Source organism: Mandrillus leucophaeus, unplaced genomic scaffold (assembly GCF_000951045.1).
Source record: "Mandrillus leucophaeus isolate KB7577 unplaced genomic scaffold, Mleu.le_1.0 Scaffold288, whole genome shotgun sequence".
Lineage (NCBI taxonomy): Eukaryota > Metazoa > Chordata > Mammalia > Primates > Cercopithecidae > Mandrillus > Mandrillus leucophaeus.
Window position 1 is genome coordinate 1,410,340 of NW_012103009.1, and position 9,659 is coordinate 1,419,998.

A 9,659-nucleotide genomic window follows, 5' to 3' on the forward strand; every position below is an offset into this window, starting at 1 on the left:
TACTGGTTGTAGTGGTTTTGGTCTTTTACTGGTTGTAGTGGTTTTGGTCTTTTACTGGTTGTAGTGGTTTTGGTCTTTTACTGGTTGTAGTGGTTTTGGTCTTGACCTGTACGGGGAAGGAAAAGGCCTTTAGATAAGCAAAGCCCTTCACGTTCTGTGGGACACCACCTCCTACTTCTTCGCGTTGGGTGATCATGGAATTCAGGCAGAGGCGGGGTAGGGTGGAATTCATGGGCTCATTTTCAGGACATGGATCGCAGAACTTGTAATTAGATGACAATCCCATGCCCCGTGTCAGCAAAAAAGAGACAAACTCTAAAATATTTGAAGGGATTTATTCTGAGCCAAGTACAAGTGAACAGGGCCTGAGGCACAGTCTCAAGAGGTCCTGAGGACATGTGCCCAATGTGGCTGGGTCACAGGTTGGTTTTGTGTGTTTTAGGGGACAGAAGTTACAGGCAGACATCAATCAATGCATGCAAGGTGTACGTTGATTAGCTCTGGAAAGGCAGGACAGCCTGAAGTGGAAACTTCTAGGTCATAGGTGGACTCAAAGATTTTCTGATTGGCAGTTGGTTGAATGAGTTAAGTTATTATCCGAAGATCTGGAATCAATAGAAAGAAACGAATGTCTGGGTAAAGATAAGGGGTTGTGGAGACCAAGGTTCTCATTATGTAGATGAAGCCTTCAGGGAACAGGTTTCAAAGGGAACAGAGGATAGATATCTCTTATCAGACCTAAAAAGGTGTCAGACTCGGTTAATCTCTCCTCTATCAGGACAATTAGATGATGGAAGGGGATCTTTCTGGAAAGGGAAGGGAATTCTTTACAGAACATAGATTTTCCCCGTGAGAGACCAATGTGGGGCCATTTCAAAATATGTCAAAGAAATATATTTTGGGGTAAAATACTCTGATTTTTTTCAGGGCCTGCCGTCTGTCACGCGATCGTGTTAGGTTGAAATTGGTACCTTATTGATACAAAGAGTCTGTTTTTTTCAGCCTTGAGATCCTCATTTTAACGTGAATGCTGTTCAGTTGTGCCTGACTTTCAAAGGGAGGAGGGTAGAATAAGGCACGGCCTGAACTAGTGTTTCAGGCTTACTTTGGAATCCCCTTGGCCGAGAGGAGGGATCCATTCGGTGGGTTGGGGTCTTAGGATTTTATTTCTGGTTTATGCAGGTGTGCTGGGATCACCTTCCCATGCCATCCCCTTCTGGTTCCACATCCCCCCACTGCGTCCCCAGGAAAAGGCTACCTGTGAAAGCCACCTTGAAGGATACATTTTGACAATAAAATAAAGCTGGGAACAGTTTTCCCTGACTTTTCGGATTAGGGCAGGAGATGATCTTTCCAGCAGGGGTGTTGGAAACCTTCATTCCCCTCCTGCAGCTTCTCTGTCTTCCTCAGTACATGGTGCGGGGTGGTCAGGTGGACGCTGCGTGGACTCGTTTGGCAGCCGTGCACGTTGTTCTGCAGCCGTGCATCATCCCGCAGCCACACATGTCGTCCTGCAGCCGTGCGTCTCCTGGGCCTGCGAGGTCTTGCTCATCCCTCCCCTCCCAGCCTCCTCCCGTGTGTGGACTCAGCGCTCTCTGATCTCTGCCATGAGCAGCCCTGGCCTCCGGCCGCAGGAGCCTGAAAGACAACGAGCCTCCTTCCAGCAGAGCTTGAGTCCTCTCCGGGCCCTGGATGCCCGACTCTAGGCCGATGGAGAGACCCCCCAGGTGCACGTCCAGGCACCACGTGCAGGGAGCAGGTCTGGGGCATCCCTCACCTGCAGGCAGGGCCTGGCTCCACTTCCAGGCCAACCAGGTGCGCGTGGTGTGGGAACCTCCTTGAGGAATGACCCTGGGATGCCTTTTACGCAGTGGAAAGCTCTGTGGCTTGATGAAGGGCTGGCGCTGCAGGAACCCTCAGAGCAGCCCTGAGCTCTTCCCAGAGGCACTTTCTGTTTTGCGACATGAATTTGCTCTGAAGCCTTTGAAACACTTTCTTGTGTAAAGGGAGGGGCTGATGTGGCACAGCTACAGAACAGAAGCGGCGGTTTGGCTTTTCCCACGAGAACTTTCTGAGAAATCTGCTAACTGCCAACAAATGAGGTGGGGATGCAGTCCGCCATCTCCGGGGTGAAGGTCCCAGGGCAGGGGCTGCTTCCTGAGAGCGCACAGGCTGCGAGGCCACCAGGCTCCTTCCCTGCCCCGTGCATGACTGCCCACCTCCAGCCTCCCCGGCCTCGCCCTGCAGCCTCCCCCGCCTCGCCCTGCAGCCTCCCCCGCCCCACTGCACCTTCAAGGCTGTTCTCATGTTTGCAGCAGACTAGTCTCCCATCAGAACCCTCTTTGCGAGGACCCGCGTAACAACGTGGACAGAAATAAATCTCTTGGTTCCACCCCATTTTGTGAAGGTTCTGGCGGAGGTCAGCATCAGGGTTTTCCATCAGAACAGAACCAAAGCTACGGGAGTTTTTTGGATCTGAGATCGTGAAGTGATGAGGTCTTCTCTGGGTTTTTTTAGGGAGCCTAAGAACTCTGTTTTCAGACAAAGTAACATGGAACGCTGCCCCAGGAGAGGGGCAAGGCAGGGAAGAAATGCCTGGCTGTGCAGACCCCGTGTGTATTGGACCCTCCACCTGCCGCTGGGCGCCGCGCAGAGCAGGGAACATTCAGTGTCTCACCTCAAGGGCCCTGGCCTGTAGCACAGACACAGGCACTGGTCACGCCGGAGAGCAGAGTCCACAGGGAGAATTCCAGGCCCCAGCGCTGCCGTCTGTGGCCTCCGCTCATCACAGACCCTGCTCGGGCCTCAGGCTGCTGGGAGGCGTGGCTGAGCTTGGGCTTGCCTGGGCCTGTGCCGCACTGGACTGCCAGGTCATGGGGGTGAGTTTGGGGACAAAGAGGTGCCGGATCCACAGACCCTGTGAGAGTGGGAAGAAAAGAAAGATGGCCATGGAGGGAGGGACAAAGGGAGAGGGTAAAGAGGCAAGGAGACCCCGCTGGCCCCAGGCCCCACCTGGCCACCCTCCCTCACACAGGTGTCTCCAGGGCACCCATCTCCCGCCCCCAGCACAGCGGCCTCTCCCGCAGCCAATGCCCTCGTGAGCTCAGCAACCCTGGGCTCACATCCCGTTAAAATATCCAAAGGCAGGAAGATCAGCCAGGGCTTGTTCTTCTTGGGTTTCTCTTGAGATCCGTGAGAAACTGCACTAGGGTGGCCGGAGTCCACACACGTCTCATGGCCGGGGTCACCATCCAGGCCTGCACCGGTCCTGGTGAGGAACGGGCCTCCGGGGCAGCCGAGACTGCGTTTCCTCCGCTGGGCAGGCCATGTGTGGGTGGCGTAGGCACTCTGTGAGGAGGAGGGAAGGAGCTGTGTGTTGTAGGGAGCAGTGAGAGGTGTCTGTGGTGGAAACCAGGGCTCTGCCACTGAGCCCCGACGCCGGGGAGCTCGCAGAGGGGCCCTCTCCGATTTCAAATCACTCAGATAGGTAAAATTCCTTCACCTAAGTCAATTAAACAATAGTTCCCCAGTAATTAAACCTGAGGTGCCCCCAGACCCCCGATCTCTCCACGGTGTTGAACCACATCCTTCCGTGGCCTGGCTTATCCACAGAACTGTCGCAGGGCATCTCTTGCGGACGGGCCGCTCGCGATCTATTTTTCCAATCCCTCCACCCGCTCTGTGTGGGAGTGATAAGTCACAGCTCTGACTCAGTTTCCCCCCCGTGGGTGCGGGTGGTGGCATTTCCCCAGGCTCTGCGGGGCGAGCGTGTTGACCCGGGAAGGGACTTGGTCTTGGAGGTGTTCTGTTCCACACACAGGAACCGGCTCTTGTTGGCTGTGTGTGTTGCTTGGACTGAACCCACAGGTTGTGAAGGAAGCAGATGCTGGGTCCAGGGGCCGGCAGAGCGTGTCCCGCCACACTGGGGGTCCTGCGGCCCACGATTTTCTGTTGTCGCCTGCAGGACCCCAAGAACTAATTTATTTGAACACAGCCATGTAATAAAGTATTTAAACGACTGTAGCATTCTCCATATTTTATTTGTTCCTCTTGGAGCTTATGACAGATAACTCAGATTTCATGAAATATATATTTTAAATGTCTTTCCCACCGAAAGAGCAATTCCCCGGCATGTTAATTAGACGGGAGAGAGGACACGTGACCACAAGAGCATATTTATAATGCACCTTATTAATCACCGACTGTTTCCTAGAAAATAATTATGCTGGACAAATGATAATGTTTTGCTCTTCTAACTGTCTCTCCATTTATTCAGAACTCTGGTGCTTCCTATTTGGCATTCGATTAATTATTCTTCTTAGAAAGACAGATTGTTTGTAACTTGGCTCATAGACAATTTTTTGCTAATATGTCTCCCAGGAAGCTAAAAGGGGGAAGGGTGTTGCATCTCTGAAGACCTCCTGACAGGCAATCGTCGTCCTCTGGGGCGAGGAAGGCCAGGGCGACCGTCTGGGCAGAGGGTCCAGGGTGGGGCTGGGGGCAGGGTCTTTGCCGGGAAGGACCCCAGCCGTGCAGGAACATGGATTCCCAAGGTCCCTCCAGGCACCTCTGCGGTTGGTACCAGAGGAGCTGCAAGCTGGGCTGGGTGGTGTCAGGCTCCTCTGAGCTCCAAAGTCCAGGCGCCCAGAATCTCAGAGACCTGGCTGGGCAGCGTCTTTCTGTGTCCACCTCCCTGGCCTCATTCACTCCCCACGAGGCTCCAGCTTCCACAGTGGGGGCCAGTGGTGTCCAGGTGCTGAGCTTTCCTCCCTCGGCTTTGGGGCAAGGCCAGAGAGCCTCAGGACAGCCTTGATCATGTTCCAAATGTAAGCAAAAAAGAGTCAAAACTTTATTTTGCATTTCTCAACTGAAGCCACTTTAAAATCTACCCTGTGGGAGTTCTCTTTACAGACCCTTGGTTCCTCTTCAAAAAAAAAAAAAAAAAAAGGAAAAAAAAACAACAGCAACAACCAATGAACCAATTAGGCCCAGTTTGTCAAAAGTTCGTCACTATGTGGAGCATGAGGCCCTGAGAGGGTCCCCAGACCTGATGGACACGGGTCGGTGACTGCTGCTGTGGAAGCTTCTGCCTCACCTCACCCGGGAACGGAATCCACACGGCGGAAGCTCTGGAAGCTTCTGTCTCACCTCACCCGGGAACGGGATCCACACGGCGGAAGCTCTGGAAGCTTCTGCCTCACCTCACCCGGGAACGGGATCCACACGGCGGAAGCTCTGGAACCGGTGTTTGTGGAAACCGACCAACACCACCCAGTCCTTTTGCTTCTCAGGCAGGGGTGGGAGTCAGGGGTTTCGGGGCCCCGTGGATACAGGAGCCATGCCTTCCCCTGCAGAAATCCAAGACAGAGGTGTGCACCTGCCGGCCTGGGCCAGGGAGGGGAAGCCTGGAGGGGTGGGCGTGGGAGGCGAGGGGCTGGCTGGGCTGAGAGCCCTGGGACCGTAGAGAAGCTGGACTGGGAGCCCCGGGACAGCAGAGAACACACCTCCTCTTCTGGGTGCCCCTCGGGCCTCATTCGAGGCCTGCACACAGTCGGCGCTAAATCAGTGACCTGAAAGAACAAATCGTGGACCTTGCTTCCTCTCCTGTGTTCTTCCTGCCCCACCTCTGGGAAGGGTGGCCGGGGTGATCGCTATCCTCTCAGTGGCTGGGTGGCCCAGTGTCTGGAGAGCTGAGGTGCCCCTGCCACTCCAGCTCCCTCGCTTGCCAGCCTCTGTGCCCTGCACCTCCCTCTGCCCTTCATCAAAGGCAGGTCCTTGCTGTCGCTGAGCCACAGGACCACCCAGGCGCCATCCGCAGGCCAGTCTCAGGCTTGTCACACACCCTCCTGCTCCTCGCACCGCTGAGGCTTGGCCTGTGGCCGTGCCCCAACAGCCATGTCCCCACCCCCTCTGCATCAGCACCCCAAACTCCGGCCTTCCCACCGGACCGTTCCACCTGGGGCTGACGAGAGGGTGGGTGCGTCTGTGTTCCTGGCCCTGCCCCTGCCCCAGACCAGTGAGTGTTACCTCGGGCTGGAATGGGTGCTGCCTCCTCAGGTCTCCCGTTAGCAGAGAGGACACAGCCCAGGGCCCACCTTGCTGCCCCTGCAGCATTCAGGCACATCCTGTTCACATCAACCAACCAGCAGATCACACAGAGCAGCACAGACACCGAGAGAGCCTTTCCGAGTGCAAACACGCTGACGTCACGCAGACTCAGCCGCCTCCCAGTGACTCTGTGCCAAACAGGCTGATGTCATGCCCTAAACACACCATCTCCCAGTGACCCTGTGCTAAACACGCTGATGTCATGTGCCGAACATGCTGATGTCACGTGACTTACACCATCTCCTAGTGACCCTGTGCTAAACATGCTAATGTCATGTGCTAAACACGCTGATGTCATGTGACTTACACCATCTCCCAGTGACCCTGTGCTAAACACGCTGATGTCATGTGCTAAACACGCTGATGTCATGTGCTAAACACGCGGATGTGGATGTCATGTGACTTACACCATCTCCCAGTGACCCTGTGCTAAACATGCTGATGTCATGTGCTAAACATGCTGATGTCATGTGACTTACACCATCTCCCAGTGACCCTGTGCTAAACACGCTGATGTCCAGTGACCCTGTGCTAAACATGCTGATGTCATGTGCCGAACATGCTGATGTCACGTGACTTACACCATCTCCCAGTGACCCTGTGCTAAACATGTGATGTCATGTGCTAAACACGCTGATGTCATGTGACTTACACCGTCTTCCAGTGACCCTGTGCTAAACACGCTGATGTCATGTGCTGAACATGCTGATGTCACGCAGACTCAGCCACCCTCCAGTGACTCTTTGCTAAGCACTGAGTGAATGTGGAGTCATCACGTGGCTGTACACCTTGACATGACTGCCTGCGTCATCGGGGGTCTGCCGAGCTGCCCGGAGCGGCCCTCCTCGGGGGGCCTGCGGTCCCCGCCTTTCCTGGCTCCGAGGCTGACAAGTCAGGGTTCCTCTTCTTGGCGGGGCCTGATCCTGCCCCGGCTGGAAGACATCTGGGAGATGTGGCTGGCGGCACCAAGGAGAGCAGGAGATGCTCAGCCCGTTGTTTATTCTCCCGAATCTCCCTGCGAGCCTCGTCGAGGGGTCTGTGGTGGGGACACAGGCAGCGCCCGGACTGTCTCCCCAGGCCTCTGTGAAGTGGGGGGGAAGGTCTCTGAGCTCTGTTTTCGGAGGAGAGAATTTCAGGGCGGCTGGAGAAGAAAGCAGCCCAGGCAGGCGCAGCGAGGGTTCTTTCTCTGCAGTGCTCGCCAGCGCCCCGGGAGTCGCAGCACGGAGGGTGCTTTCGCTCGTGACTGATCAGCCCCCACCCGGGGATGGGGGTCACCCTGGACTGACCGTGTGTGTGGCTGTCTGGGCTGCAGCCAGGACCCAGGCTGAGAGAAAGTGCCCCTGGGCCCCTGATTTCCCCTCTCAAGGGTGTTTGCATCTCCTGCTGGTCCCTGTCACCCCTGGGACCCGAGGTCTGCCCCACCTGGGTCCGGGTCCACGCACCGAGTCCCACAGCCCTTCCTCCTCCCTGCCAGGAGAAGAACAACTTAAATTAGATGCAGCAGAAATATAAATCCAACTTCAGCTCTCCAAGTTTCTGCCAGGTGTCTGTGATGTGTGAGTTGCAGCTGAAATGGAAGGAAATGCAGGTTGAAGGAACAGCTGTTACACCTTTCTTATTAGATGAGGAACTTTTAACATGATTTTCTTCACAGCCAAACAGATTAAAAATGGATGAGAGAGGAACTTGGTTACAAATTTAAGTGGAAACAAACAAACAACAAAAGAAAATTCTTAAACCGGGAATGGCCTGGACCGCACTGTCATCAGTGAGGGGCTTAATTCATTTCCAGGACTCAGGCGCTGCCCCAGATGTTCAGGATGCACAGAGTGTATGCTGCTCACACCTTCAGAGGGAGACCGCCTTCCTTCCGGGGCTCACAATTTATGCATAGTGAACGATTTATTTATTGATAGCAAGCAGCGGCTGGCACTAAAGCAGATGCACCATCTCATTTTGCTTGCACCATTCTGCAAGGGAGGCACCATTGCCACCCCATTTTCAGATGAGGGACTAGCTAGCTGGTTCCCCAGCTCGTTAGGGTCAGTGTTAGGGCTTGAATTCAGGTCTCACCAAAAAGCATGACAACTGTGGCCTCCTCCTCCCCTTGGGGATGGCAGGGGCTCTCCAGGGTGCTTGGCAAACACTATGAGCGTCTTTGCATTTTAAGAAGCTCCAGAGAGAAGCTCTGAGGTGGTACAATTTTGTGTGTTGCTAAATCCTGCTCGGAGAAAGCTGCCGATAGGGTTTCACGTTTGTAGGTGTTTATTGGAGGTGTTGATTGACATTTCCTCATTTTACGGGTAGGATACATGGTTTTATGTGTACTAAGGATGCTGGGAATTGATGCAGACACCGGGCTTTTGCACTGGAAGATTCTAGCGTGTCTCCTCCATGCCACAGGTGAGCGGTTTCCCCGTATTTTGATTTTCTCCTTGTTCACTTTCAGCTTGTTCCAGCTGCCAGGCTGAGGGGGCAGCTTACATCCCTCCCCACTGAGAGCCGGTTCCTCATGGCTCCTCACACTTCCTGAATGTTCTTCACATCCCTCCCCACCGCGAGCCAGCTCCTCATGGCTCCTCACGCTTCCTGAATGTTCCTTACGTCCCTCCCCGCCGAGAGCCGGTTCCTCATGGCTCCTCACACTTCCTGAATGTTCCTTACATCCCTCCCCGCCGAGAGCCGGCTCCTCATGGCTCCTCACGCTTCCTGAATGTTCCTCACGTCTCTCCCCGCCGAGAGCCGGTTCCTCATGGCTCCTCACACTTCCTGAATGTTCCTTACATCCCTCCCCACCGAGAGCCGGTTCCTCATGGCTCCTCACACTTCCCGAATGTTTCGTTGCGGATTCTCCACGGCGTTTCTCAGCCCACAAAGATCTGCAGTGGTTGTACCTTGGTTTGAGTTGATCCTCGTGTCACCATAAAAGAGTTTCTTTCCCCATTCAGCGCAGTTTGCTGCAGACATCATTTAACACCACGCCAGGCGGCTCTGGCTTTTCTGCAGGTTGGTTTCTGCTGCCCTGAGTTGCCGCCGCGTGCTCTCTGCCCCTCATCCTTCCTCTGCGATTTGGGCTCCGGCTGCCTCTGCAGCAGCTCAGGATATTGGCGTGATTAACACCAACAGTACAGGGGCCAAACCCCACCAACAGCACAGGTGCCTCCAGAGCCGGCTCCAGGCCCCAGACTGGGAACCTCACCCACATTCATGCGTGGCACCCCGCAGTGCCTCTGAGTTGTGGTACGATGTGGATAAACATGATCGTCATTACTGTGACTCTTGTTTTCCTTATGTGGAAATTGAGGCACAGAGAACAGGTGACTTCTCCAGGGCAAAGCAGCCGTGTGGGGCCCCGATGCAGCTGCCCAGAGCCTCTGCCCTGACTGTCCCCTCACCCGTGGCATTGGCAACATTTTCTGTCTGATTTCATTCAGGGGCTTCATCTTTTTTTTTTTCCTCTCTCTCCTTTTTTTTTTTTTTTTTTTTGAGACTTTGAGGCTGAGTCTCACTCTGTCGCCTGTGCCCCAAACTCTAACCTTTTTGTTATATTC